Source organism: Caretta caretta, chromosome 16, assembly GCF_965140235.1.
Source record: "Caretta caretta isolate rCarCar2 chromosome 16, rCarCar1.hap1, whole genome shotgun sequence".
NCBI lineage: Eukaryota > Metazoa > Chordata > Testudines > Cheloniidae > Caretta > Caretta caretta.
The window spans coordinates 3427212-3441220 of NC_134221.1; the positions used below are offsets into that span (position 1 = coordinate 3427212).

General features: G+C 50.0%; 1 protein-coding gene across 11 annotated transcripts in view; it reads left to right on the forward strand.

The window, feature by feature from the left end:
* RGS3 (regulator of G protein signaling 3) overlaps positions 1-14009 on the forward strand; it is a 239211-nt gene that overhangs the window by 198785 nt on the left and 26417 nt on the right. Inside the window, exon 1 of one of the 11 annotated variants that reach the window (XM_075120462.1) lies at positions 3664-3768. The exons of 9 other annotated variants lie outside the window; for them this stretch is intronic. The gene's annotated coding sequence lies outside the window, so the exon portion shown is untranslated. Of the gene's footprint in view, positions 1-3663; positions 3769-7345; positions 7426-14009 lie in introns of those variants that run through there. One more of the 11 variants, XM_075120461.1, reaches the window with a different exon arrangement.

Consider the following 14009-nt stretch of genomic DNA (forward strand, 5'->3'; position numbering starts at 1 on the left):
CCACCCGGCCTCGTGCAGCTCCTGTGACAGACACTCCACGCGTGCAGAGCAAGCAGAGCAATGAGGGGGTGCTGGCAGCCAAGTATCATAGACTGAAAGGTGTTTAAGGGAATTGAGCTTGGCAGTCTCTGTGTGCTCCGGGGTGCTGAAGGTGGGAGCCTGTGGTCAGACATGGCGCTTGGGTGGACAGGCTAGTGTAGTCAGCCTGAAAGGGACAGACTCTCCTGTGTCTCAGTCTCTGTGTGTGCATGGGCACATGTGTGCATTTCCCCGGTTCTGCACATGCTTTTCAATTTCCTGTGTGTATGTGCACAGGTGTGCCTCTGTGCGTACACATGTCTACAGTTCTCTATGCACACATGTATATGCATGTGCACTTCCCAGTGTGTATACACTCATATATTTCCCTGTGTGTGCACGTGTGCCCTTCACTGTATGTATGCACATGCGTGTTTCCCTTTGTGTGTGTGTATGTGTGTCCATGCATATCTTGGTGTACATATGTGTGTGTTTGTGCATTTCTCTGGGTGTGTATACATATATGCATTTTGCTGTGTGTGTACACATTTGTTTATTTTTCTGTGTGCACACGTGTGCATTCGTGTGTGTTTTTATGCATGTTCCTGGGTGTTCTATGCATTTCTGTATGTGCGCATTTCCCTGTTCGTGCATTTCCCTGTGTGCGCATGTGTGTGCATTTCTCTCTCTATGTGCATTTCCCTGTGTGCATGTGTGAGTATTTCCATATGTGCATATGTGGGGACTTACCACACACACACGCACTATTAGTATACCGAAAGTTTTGGGTGTGCAACGACTCTGATGTAAACAGGTACTTGTTATTCAGTGCTCATGCAGTGTCAGTTCTGGCATTTACAACCCAAAGATTGGAAGGGGCTAGGGTTTGCTTTGGGATCAGGGGCTGTAACGCTCAGAGCTATAGTAATTGCTCCACTTCATGCCTTGAATGCCCTAAGAGCAAAGCCAGCTTGGAATCCTGTACCCTGCTCAGCTCAGGTTACAGCCTCCAGCATGCAGTGAGAGCAGCATGTCCCTGTCACGGCACCCCCCCAACATCAACCCCTTGCTCTTCCTCCCGTGGAGACTTCCACGCTCCCCCAGCCCCAAGGGGCGAGCTGAGTTTGATTAGTGATGATAGGGCCACACACTCTCTAGTTCCCCTTTTCCACCCCGTCCTTCCCACCTGCACAGAGCAGCTAGGGATATTTGTCACCCAGTCATTGTGTTCACTAGCACCAGCTTTCAGACCTAATGCAATCACCACAGCCAGGCCAGGTTAGCCAGATCAGGAATCGGTTTGTGGATGGTAGCTAGCTGCCTGGCTTTGGCAGAAGTCCCAGGAATGTCTCCAAAAGTGCGTCAAGAGGAGAAAAGCGGGGCCGGAACGGATTCTGGATTAGGGGCTAGGCTCACATGAGCTTTCTAGTGGCAGGTCTCTAGTCTGTGTTGTGACTAACAGGCCTACAGGCAGCTCCTGCATGGGGAGTGTGTCAAGCTGTCCTGCAGTGGCTCAAGAGCATGAGCACCAACCTCAGGGCAGACTGTTAAGAACCAGGGCACAATCCCTAAACAGACTGAGTTCTATACTTGGAGTTCACCAACCAATTATCATGTGTAAACTCCTCAGGCACCATAACAGCCTAAACGTGGGGTCACAGACAGTCCCTTTGGGCACTCTGATCTGTCGCACCACCCAGGTGATAGATGGTCCCTTACACCACAAATCACAGCAATATTCAGGTTACTTCCAATGCCAAAGGACCAGTTACTTACCCCAAGTCAATTTCACCTTAGATCTCATGCCAAATACAAGGCTTGTAGCCAATCCTGTAATAAACTACATACAGATTTATGAATAGGAAAAGGAGAAAGAGTTATTTATGAGGTTAAAGCAGGTAAATGTACGTGTACAAATGAGTTACAATCTGCAGTTTCAAAAGGTAATAGAAGTTTCTATAATAAGCAAGCTCTAGATGTCCTTTAGAGCTAACCCAGGTTAAGCACTTGGGATCCTTTGCTTATGCATAGAAACCTAGCCCCCCAAAGAGTCCAAGCAGCAATAAGAACCAGTTGCCTCCTGTTAGGGGTTTTTATTCCCTTTCCCCTTTATGCTTTGAGCTGCAAACTCAGCTGATGGGAGGAATACACTTGCAAGACTCATCTTTTTTGGGGGGGTTAGAAGTAAACAACAAAGTCTTTTGTCCTCCTTGACGTTTCACTCTAGTCCGCCTGGCATCAATAGGCCTTCCTTGTCAGGCAGAACGTAACCTCTTCTGTTGGAGCTCAGTGCTTCACGTCCCTCTCCTGTCTGGTGATTTACACAGCCCAAGTCTACATGACAAAATTAAGTTGACCTGAGTTACATCGACATACAGCCACTGCATGTCCACACTACACTCCCTTCTGTCAGCAGTGTCCGTGTCCTCACTACCAGGGCTTGCATCAATGCAGAGAGCAGTGCACCGTGGCAGCTATCCCACTGTATAACTTGCCATCAGCTAGCAGTGTTTGGGAAGGGTTTGCAGTGCCTCTTGGGGTAGGGTGACCAGACAGCAAGTGTGAAAAATCGGGACGGGGGTGGGGGGTAATAGGAGCCTATATAAGAAAAAGACCCAAAAATCGGGGCTGTCCCTATAAAATCGGGATATCTGGTCACCCTATCCTGGGGGCAAACGAGTTTCGCAGGGGTGACTGGGAACATGGTTTCAACATCCCTTGATGAAGTTTTCTCCATCCCATAATTTTATTTGCATCCTATAATGTTTTGCGCCCCATTTCAAAAGCCCTGCAAACCCCCATCTCTGTGTGAAGCCTGGATCCTGCACAGCTGTGCCCTGTTGTGATGAGTGTTGCGAGCATGAGGCACCTGATCCTGCAGTATTTGCAGAGCCACGAGAGGAGCTGCGGGGAACTTGACAATTCCTTGAAGGCTAGCTTGCTGTAGGACACAGAAAGAAACAATTCAAGGTTGCTGTTGGCATCCATGGAGCAGCTGCAGACGGTGGAGCGCTGGCTTTAGGCCCGAGAAACCAGCACCGACTGGTGGGATCATATCAATATGCAGGTTTGGGATGACAAGCAATGGCTGCAGAACTTTTAGATGTGCAAGGCCACATTTCTGCACACATGTATGTGCAGAGCTTGCCCCAGCCCTCTGGCACGGTGACACCAAAATGAGAGCCGTACTGACAGTGGAGAAGCGAGTGGTGATCACAAGTTGGAAGCTTGCAATACGAGATTGCTACCAATCAGTCGGGAATCAATTTGGAGTTGGGAAATCCACCGTGAGGCTTGCTGTGATACAAGTGTGCAGGGTTATTAATAGCGTCCTGCTACGAAGGACTGTGAGTCTGGGCAAAGTGCAGGGCATAATGGATGGTTTTGCAGCAGTGGGGGAATAGACGTCACACACAGCTCTATTTTGGCACCAGACCACCTCGCCAGAGAGTACATCAACAGAAAGGGCCACTTCTCTGTGGTAATGCAAGCACTGGTGGATCACCAGGGATATTTTACTGACATCAACATGGGATGGTCAGGGAAGGTGTGTGACGCATGCATCTTTGAGAATACAGGCCTGTTCAGAAAGCTGCAAGCAGGGACTTTCTTTCCAGACCAGAGGATTACCATTGGAGATGTTGAAATGCCAAAACTGATCCTGGGAGACCTAGCCTACTCCTTACTCCCGTGGCTCACAAAGCCCTACACTGCCACCTTGACAGCAGAAAGGAGAGCTTCAAATACAGGGTGAGCAGGTGCAAAATGACGGTTGAATGTGCTTTTGCCTTTTGAAAGGTCACTGGCGCTGTCTACTCACAAGATTAGACCTCGGTGAAAAAAATATCCCAATGGTTATAGCTGCCTGTTGTGTGCCTCATAATATCTGTGAAGCAAAGGGGGAGGCATTTCCGCTGGGGTGGAGGGTGGAAGTGGAACAGCTGGCTGCTGATTTTGAGCAGCCAGATAGCAGGGCTATAAGAAGAGCTTGACAGGGAGCAATATGGCTCAGGGAGGCTTTGAAAGACCATTTTAATAGTGTCAAGTATCAGGGGGTAGCTGTGTTAGTCTGTATCCACAAAAACGACAAGGAGTCCGGTGGCACCTTAAAGACTAACAGATTTATTTAGGCATAAGCTTTCATGGGTAAAAAAAACCACTTCTTCAGATGCAACATCTGAAAAATAAATCTGTTAGTCTTTAAGGTGCCACCGGACTCTTTATCATTTTAATAGTGAGCCACAGTAATGTGTGTTGCTGTAGCATGCTATGCCTGGCATTGTTCTTTGCACCCCAGTATGAACCTTATAATGAGTACTCTGTGTGTAGTAATATAACATTGCAAATGCACTTATTGCTGTTATCTGTGACTGTCAACCCCAGCCAGCATATGTTGTGAACAAATAAAGATGAATTAAGTTTCCATAAATAGACTTTTATTCCAAACCCAGGTAAACAGACATATTTATAACTGAATGAAACTTTATAAATACAGGGGAAAAGAACCTTTAAAGGGGAAGAATCCCATGCACCGCTACAGGCTGGGGACCGACTGGCTAAGCAGCAGTTCTGCAGAAAAGGACCTGGGGATTACAGTGGATGAGAAGCTGGATATGAGTCAGCAGTGGCCCCTCGTTGCCAAAAAGGCCAACAGTATATTGGGCTCTATTAATAGTAGCTTTGCCAGCAGATCGAGGAAAGTGATTATTCCCCTCTGTTCAGCACTGGTGAGGCCTCACCTGGAGTATTGCATCCAGTTTAGGTCCCCCCCACTACAGAAGGGATGTGGACAAATTGGAGAGAGTCCAGCGGAGGGCAATGAAAATGATTAGGGGCTGGGGCACATGACTTACGAGAGAGGCTGAGGGAACTGGGGTTATTTAGTCTGCAGAAGAGAAAAGTAAAGGGGGATTTGATAGCAGCCTTCAACTACCTGAAGGGGGATCCCAAAGAGGATGGAGCTCGGCTGTTCTCAATGGTGGCAGATGACAGAACAAGGAGCAATGGTCTCAAGTTGCAGTGGGGGAGATCTAGTTTGGATATTAGGAAAAACTATTTCACTGGGAGGGTGGTGAAACACTGGAATGCGTTACCTAGGGAGGTGGTGGAATCTCCATCCTTAGAGGTTTTTAAGGCCTGGCTTGACAAATCCCTGGCTGGGATGATTTAGTGGGTATTGGTCCTGCTTTGAGCAGGGGGTTGGACTAGATGACCTCCTGAGGTCTCTTCCAGCCCTGATATTCTATGGAAGAACAGTCCTTTCCATTTCACAAACACATACACCAACCGTGCCTCTCGCAGGTCAGTGTATGTGTGGCTGGGATTACCTGTATTCTCCCCCGGGGTGCAGTAGTAGGGATAGTGCAGCGGCCTTGGACGCCGCATGGAATGTGTGTGTGTGTTGGGGGAGGGGGGTGGAAGGTGGTCTCAGAATGCAGTTCTCTATGGGCTGTCACTAGAAATGCTCCTGAAATGAGTGTCTGTGACCAGAGTATCTTGCTGTGGACACTGCAGCACAGCCCTGAGCTTGGTCATGGGTTCCCCTGCCCATGGATTGCAAGGAACCTGGGGCAGTTGTCATGGCCAGCTCTCCAGGGTGAAGGGGAGCAGCTCCCACTGGCGGCAGCGAGACTTCAAACTCGCTTGGGGCCTCAGTGGCCGCACCATGCAGGACCCATGTACAGCTCAAGGTGCCCCTCCCTGGGGCCAGATTCTGCCTCTGACCCATTGACATCAGGGAGCGTGTGTGAATGTGTGTACGGGGCACTTTGCACTGGCTGGCAGACACCAGAGCTAGTGAGATTTTCTGTTGGTGACAAGAGGAAGCCAGAGCTCCATGTTAGGTGCTGGACCAGGCTTGGCAATGAGGCATTTCATGCCCTGCTCTGCCATGCCACAGCATGGACCGTCCCCGCTGTCTCTCTTGCGGGGGTGGTTATATGTACAGGCTGATGGCTGTGTACTGAGCTGAGTCTCAAGCATGCCCAACTCTGCCCCTTTCCAAGGCTGGAAATGTGTTTACATTCAGGTCGGGCTGAATGATAGCTGAGCGCATTGTGTAATCAGCGCAGCCAGGGAGGAGCAAGGAGCTAATGGGAATGGTGGCTCTTGTGCAGAGTGCTGGGTAAACAGCGGAAGTGGAGTGGCCTGTTGATAGCTGAGGTGTCAGTCCACAGCCTGTAGGGCAATGTGCCTATCCAAGTCAATACAACATAATACCAGGGGAAGTGGATTTAGCAGAGGCATTTGGAATCTGGCCTTGCTGTTAACAGTTATCAGCAGGCTAGGGGGAGGGCAGTTCATCAGAGTGAGGGCTCTGCTCAGCTAGCTGCCACCCCCTGCTTCCGCCTGGTTTGAGATGTGCTGGGCTCTGGTGCTTTCTCTGCCTGCCCAGCCAGCCAGAGGCAGAGCAAAGCCAGCCAGAAATAACTGTAATGCAGCAGGCTATGGAGGAGGAGTTGGCAAGGTGCTAGCTGAAGACGCAGCAGCCCCTCCCCAGACGGCGCGCTCCTTTGTGCTGATGCACAGCACCAGTGCCACACCCCATGCCCGTGCTCTGGGACCGGGGCGGCTCAGAGCGGCAGTTCTAGCAGCATTTTGTGGGCGTGCGCGTGTGTGAGCACCTGGGCGTGTGCACAGGGGTGTGGAGTAGAAGGGGACTGGGCTCTGCCAGCAGAAGGGAAACAGGCACCTTGTTTGGCAGCTGGGGCACGTTAAACCATAGCAAATGCGAACATGCTGGGCACTGCAGCTTTCTTCTCCCTTTGTAGCTTGTTGATTCCCTTGGGAACGGTGCTGGCTCGAGGGGGCCTAGAGTGAGGAATTGTGAGCGGGGCGGCAGGCGCACAGTGCAGGGACTGCTGGGGTCAAGGGCCTTCTGTCTGAGAGACTCCACACATTTTCCAGTAGAAAGTAGTCTGGAAACATAGCGGCAGAGTTTCTATTTGCAGAAAGCACTAAAACTGGTCTCTTGCTTAGTGTCGCCTGAGGACAGAACAAGCTGGAAAAGCTGATGCAAGGAGTTTAAATATGATCTACAGATTTGCCTAGTGGCACCGTGGTCATCCACCTCCCTTTTCTCAGCAGGTAATGGTGTCTCTGGGGAACTCCAGCAGAGCCCTCAATAGAACAATGGGCACAAAGGAGCGCGCTGTCTGGGGAGAGGCTGGTGCGTCTTCAGCAAGCATTTGACATGGACATTAATAACTGCAGAAGCAGAGGCTGGCTGCTGCGCTAGCATCCCACCGAAGCTCTGATGTGGCCCACTGAAGCTCTGATGTGGACATATATAGGGCACAGGCGCTGCTAGTTCTCATGCAGCGGGCGGAGCTGCAGGTTGGGTATTGTTGCAGGTAGACGTGGCTGCTGCTAACTGGGATTCAGCTCCTTGCTGAGAGAACAGATTTGGTATGTGTTTCACTGAAAGTTTTGTGGTGTGTGGTTTGTGCCTTTGATCTGCTGCAAACTGGCTGGGGCTTGAAGTGTCCAGAGAGGCAGCATGTACCCAGAGTTTGGAGCAGGAATGTCATTTTAAATCAAAAGGTGTCAGGACTCCCTGCTCCAGTTCTGCTTTTGGTCTCTGATGGGGGAATCTGTTCTGTTTCACTGTTGCTTTGTCACCTCACAAAGTGATGCCGAATGGTATCTTCTTTCACAGGATTAAAAAAGAAAAGTGATAGCATTAAAGGGAGAAATGAGCTGGGGTTTGTAGGAAGTGTGGCTGTTTGCAGTTTCCCCTCAAGTGCTGGGCTGTTCTAGCAGGGCCCTTTGGAGAAACCATCCTCTGGCAAAAGTAACCATTTACAATGTGAGCTGCAGACAATGCGCTTTCTGCTGGAATGTGAAGCTGCTCAGGAAGGAGTGCTGGCGGGTTCGCTGCTTTTGCAGCCATTTATCAAACGTGTGTGTGATCTAGCAGCCAGCTTTAAACTGACCACTTCAGCAAACTCCCCTTGAACACAGAGTTGTGGGTTTCAGAGTAGCAGCCGTGTTCGTCTGTATTCGCAAAAAGAAAAGGAGGACTTGTGGCACCTTAGAGACTAACCAATTTATTTGAGCAGAAGCTTTCGTGATGCATTCAGTTGTGTGTGCGCTTTATTAATCTCAGCTGGGAGAGAAGGGGAGGGTGGAGGAGTTGGACAAGGAAAAATGGAGCTGGGGCCAATAATCCATTTTCTTGGTGGTGTGTATGAAGCCAGCGGTTGGGGAGGGCGGGCTCAGGGCTGTGACTGTAGGTGACTGCGCATGAGGAGATCTCTTCCTCTTAGTGTGTTTCTCTGATTGCTAGGAACATGCTGCATGCAGTTAGAGCTGCCTCTCTGCTCCGCTCTGCTTGGTGCTGGGAGGGTGTTTGTACCCTGCTCTGATGTGTCCTGACACTTTCAGAAGGCTGGCACAGTCTTGCCTGCTTGGGTGAATTCCTCTGCTTTGGGGTTTCCAACTCCTGACAGCCCTGCGTGCCCTGTGAACTCTGGGCATATGCATCAGGTTCCATGCAATCCCGTTCTGTGATTCTCCGAGAAGGTTACCCAGTTCATGGAGGCTACCTGCCCCCAGTTGCTTGTTTTCAAGGCTGTCTGGGACACTCCATCTCCTGAGCAGCAAGGGGGTTGCAGTTTTGGGAGATGAGAGAGGCATGGACTCTGTGTCACAATCCTGTCTAGTCTGGAATACGCTGCCCTTGTGATCGTCTCACCAGATGGTTCAGTGCTGTGAGAGCGCAGGTGATGGGCACCCAGGCCACAGGGCTTGGAGCCTGGCTGCTCTCCGGGCACGTGTGCCAGGTGAGAGGCCGAGATAGTTCACGGATTAAAACCAGATGCCATGGCTACTGAAGAGTAACATGGCAAAAGCAACAAGGAAAGGAAGTGACTGAGAGGCATGGCCCCTCTGAGCCCCTGGGCTCACAGCGGGGTGAGCTGAGCAGTGCCATGCCTGGCCTGCGAGCAGCGAAAGGCGAGGTTGCTATAGTTAGCGCACTGACCTGGCAGGGAGCACGTTTCAAGGCAGCCGAGCACGCAAGTGACTCGATCTCACTGGTTTTAATCTAGTTCTTCGCATTATTTAATTACATCAGCAAATCTCCCCCCTTCCCCCCCGAGTGGGACAGCATTTGTATGGTGCCCCTGGCATGGCAGGACAGGCGGGTGGCCGTGCAGGAAGGCGGCAGAGCTAAGCAGAAGCTCGGTGCCTGTTCTCTGCATGGCTCTGGCTGTCATGGTCTGTCTTAGGTTGATGAGCATACAGCCAGCCCCCTGGATCTACACAGGGAAATCCCAGGCAAGCTCCTCTTTCCAGGAGGTGAGGAGTGGAGTGCAGGCAACAAGGGCTTGTGTCATAAACCGTTGCAGCTTTCGCACACTCTGTCCCTCTCCCTGACACAGGCACATGGCCATGCACACTGCCCACCCCCCCTCCCAGCTTGAGATCTGACTACCAGTGACGGTCTCGCAGAGGCCTGGGAAGCTCTGGCAGGCTGGCTGCTCAGGGAAGGTCTGTTGTTGCTGTTTGACTGCTGCCGTCTCCAAGATGCCATCGCTACGGGAAAGGATATTATTCCAGAGTTGAACAAACAAGCTTGTTTACAGTTCATTTCCAGAGCGTGCGGAGCCTGGTCCTTTTATGGACATATGGTGTGGTCACTGCAGCAGTGAGGGCTGTGTGAAACCCTATTAAGACTTGGTTTATCCAGAGCTATCAATTGGGGATGACAGTAATGGGGTAATGGGATTATTCCAGGCTGCTGACATAGGATCATTTCCTTCTGCAAAGGCCTTTGTCTCCTTCCAGGGCTCGGAGACATTTCAAGCAAGGCTGGCTTTTGGTTTTGTTTGCTTTTCAAGATCCAGACGGTTACAATGGCACCCAGTGTCCTCGTTTATACATGCACCAGGAAAGCTCCCCAAGCCGATTGGACAATCCTGCTGTCTCTGATTCTACAGCACAGGCTGGTGTTGCTGGTACATTTATTGTTCTTCACCAGTTCAATAGGTTCAGTGCTGCCTAGATTCAATAGTTAAGCAGAGAGTTGCTGTGAGATCCCCCTGGAATGGGGCCAGCGCCTGATGCTGGCCTCTGCACAGGTGAGTCTCCCAGTCTGGCCCTGCACAGGGACAACCCATCCCAGTGGAATCCAGTGCCTGGATGGCAGTCCCCTCCAGGTGAGCAGCTGGAGGGAGCTGAGACGCTCAACATCCCTCTCAGCATCCTGTCCTGGCTGCCCCCGCTAGCCGGGCTATGGACACAGCACACGATCAACCCCACTCATGCTGGCCCGCCATGTTCTGGGCTGTGCTGTCCCAGTCACAATCCCAGGGTCAATGATCAGTGTACAGAATGAGCAGAGGGAGTGGGGGAGACCTCTCCTGTTGGAATTTATTGCAGAGTTTGGTGGGGGCCAGGTGCCCCTTTGGCCTGGGAAGAGGTGTTCCAGGTGCTGCTGTTGGCCGGCGTAGCTCCGGCAGGTTTCTGCAGTAGAAGTCCTTGTCATATCCCCTTTGCTGTCTCCCTTTCCCCCTGCCCCTGCTGATGCAGCCCTGGGCCTGGCAGGGGCACTCTCCTGCCCAGAGATGAGATGCAGGTTTGGATGGCAAGCCCTTCCCTTTAAATCACAGCTCTGGATAACTTGCACCCAAATTTGTACTGTGGATTTTCGATAAGCCTTGAAACCCTGGGAAGTGCCAGAGGACGGGAAGAAAGCAAATGTCTTGCCAATATTTAAAAGGGTAAATGGGATAACCCGGGTAGTTATAGGCCTGTCAGTCTGACATCAATCCCGGGCAAGATACATGGAGTGACTGATGCAGGACTTGATTCATAAAGAATTAAAGGAGGATAACAGGGTAGTTGGCCCACTAGAGAAAACTGGGCTCAGCTGTCCTGTTCCAGTCCAGGTGCTGCCAGCGGAGCCAGTGACGAGGGTGGGGCAGCTCATGGGGGACCAGCGGAGGCCAGGTGAGATGCAGTGATTCTGTCAGGAAGAGCAGGAGATGAGAACTGACACAGAGAGAAGACGTTTCCTGGGAGAGGGCTGAATGCAGGAGAGCAGCAAGGGGGTGCTGGCTGGAGTCCCCAGGCCAGAGAGCCAGGGCCGGAGGGCTGGAGAGGGCTGACCCACTGGCATCTCTTTGCCAGAGAGCTGGGTCCTAGAGGACCCATGAGAGGCTCCCTGCAGAGAGGTTGTGGAAGCTCCAGCTGGGAAGAGCAGGGCTGTGCCCTGGAAGGAAAGCCTGGGGTGGCTGTTCTGTTCTGGAAGGTCAGAGGATGACTGTTAAAGAGTCCAGGTCTGGCGGAAGACACTAGAGTGGTGGGAATGAAGCCCAGGTTTTAAAGCTGATTTGCACAGGTTGATATGGACTGTTGTGGGACAGCTGGTTTGGGACTTTTGTACTGTATTTTGGTTAATAAATTGTTGATGAACTAGAGAATAAGCTCGTATGGACTTTCTGGGAACCCAAGAGGGAAACAGGTGAGGGCCACTTGCAGGGCTGCCACAAGGGAGCGCCTGAGAGGAGGCCACTCATTTGCAGAGGGTAATATAATTAATGCCAATCAACATGATTTATGGAAAATAGATCATGTCAAACTAACTTGTCATCCTTTTTTTTCTATGAGCTTACAAGTTTGGTTGATAAAAGTAATAGTGTGGATGTAATTGACACTCCTGTAAGGCACTTGACTTGGTACCACATGACATGATTAGAATGATATAAAATTAACCTAGTGGATCACTTGATGATTCCTTCTTCTCTTCATTCCCTCTGGGGCACCAGGCACTGGCCACAGTCAGAAGACAGGATACTGGGCTAGATGGACCCTTGGTCTGACCCAGTAGGACCATTCTTATGTTCTTAAATGAATTACAAATCGGCTAACGAATGGGTCTCAAAATATCGTTATAAACAGGGAATCGTCATTGAGTGGGGATGTTTCTAGTGTGGTCCTGCAGGTATCAGTTCCTGGCCCCACGCTATTTAACATATTTATAATCAGTGGCTCTCAGCCTTTCCAGACTACTGTCCCCCTTTCAGAAGGCTGATTTGTCTCGCATACCCCAAGTTTCACCTCACTTAAAAACTACTCAGACATAAAAATACAAAAGTGTCACAGCCATACTATTACTGAAACATTGCTGACTTTCTCATTTTTACCAAATAATTATAAAATAAATCAATTGGAATATAAATATCATATTTACATTTCAGTGTATAGTACATAGAACAGTATAAACAAGTCATTGTATGAAATTTTAGTTTGTACTGACTTCGCTAGTACTTTTTATGTAGCCTGTTGTAAAACCAGGCAAATATCTAGATGAGTTGATGTACCCCCTGGAAGACCTGTGTGTACCCCCAGGCTGAGAGCCACTGTTATAAATGACCTGGAATACAACATAAAATCATCACTGATAAAGTCTGCAGATGACACAAAAATTGGGGGCATGGTAATGAAGAGAACAGGTGACTGATACCAAGCAATCTGGATCACTTGGCAAACTGCATGCAAGCAAACAATATGCATTGTAATGCAGCTAAATGCAAATGTATCCATCTAGGAACAAATGATGTCAGCGAATAGGGGACTCTGCTGGGAAGCAGTGACTCTGAAAAAGATTTGGGGATTGAGGTGAATAATCATCTTCCAGTTCGATGCTGTGTCCAAAAGGGCTAATGCAATCCTGGGATGCACAAACAGGGGAATCTTGAGTAGGAGTCAAGGGGTTTTTTGACCACTGGCGGAATCTGTGTCCAGTTCTGGTGTCCACAGTTCGAGAAGGATAGTGAAATATTGGAGAGGGTTCAGAGAAGAACCATGAGAGTGATGAAAGGATTAGAAAACCTGCCTTATAGAGAGAGACTCAGGCCTGGTCTACACTGGGGGTGGGGAATCGATCTAAGGTACGCAACTTCAGCAATGAGAATAGCGTAGCTGAAGTCGACGTATCTTATATCCACTTAGAATCAGTTACTTCACATCCTCGCGACACGGGATCGACGGCCGCCGCTCCCCTGTCGACTCCCCTTCCGCCTCTCGCTGTGGTGGAGTTCCAGAGTCTACGGCAGAGTGATCATGGATCGATCACTACCCGCCAATCCGGTGGGTAGTGTAGACGTGGCCTCAAGGCGCTCAATCTATTTAGCTTAACAAAGAGAAACATAGACTATCAGGGTTGGAAGGGACCTCAGAAGATCATCTAGTCCAACCCTCTGCTCAAAGCAGGGCCAATCCCCAATTTTTGCTCCAGATCCCTAAATGGCCCCCTCAAGAATTGAACTCACAACCCTGGGTTTAGCAGGCCAATGCTCAAACCACTGAGCTATCCCTCCTACCTCTGAGCTATTATTCCCGCCTGAAGGTTAAGGGGTGATTTGATCACAGTCTATAAGTACCTACATGGGGAACAAATATTTCATAACGGGCTCTTCAATCTAGCAGAGAAATGTCCAACACGAGCCAATGGCTGAACGCTGAAGCTAGATAAATTCAGATTGGAACTAAGGCATACATTTTTAACAATGAGAGTAATTAACCACTGGATCAATTTACTAAGGACTAAGGTGGATTCTCCATCACTGACAATTCTGAAATCAAGACTGGATTTTTTTCTAAAAGCTCTGCTCTAGGAATTGTTTGGGGGCAATTCTCTGGCCTGTGTTACACAGTGGGTGAGACTAGATGATCACATTGGCCCCTCTGGCCTCAGAATCTCTGAATTTCACACAGGCACCCGACAGACAGGGCTTACTTTCAGCTACTCGTAGTCTGCTGATTTGAGCCCAGTGACCAGAGAGAAATTCTGCATATGTTCTTTTCAGGAGTCCCCTGAGCTGCCTAGGCCCCTGGGTGTTTCATTTGGAGCCAATAAAGTTTCCTTTCAGTTTGGTGCACACAGAGCCAGGTGAGCTCAGGGCTGCCCCTCCTCCAGAGATCTCTGCTATCTCTGAGCCATTCTCTGCCCTGCTCTTGCTCTCACAGACTGGTTACGTTCCAGC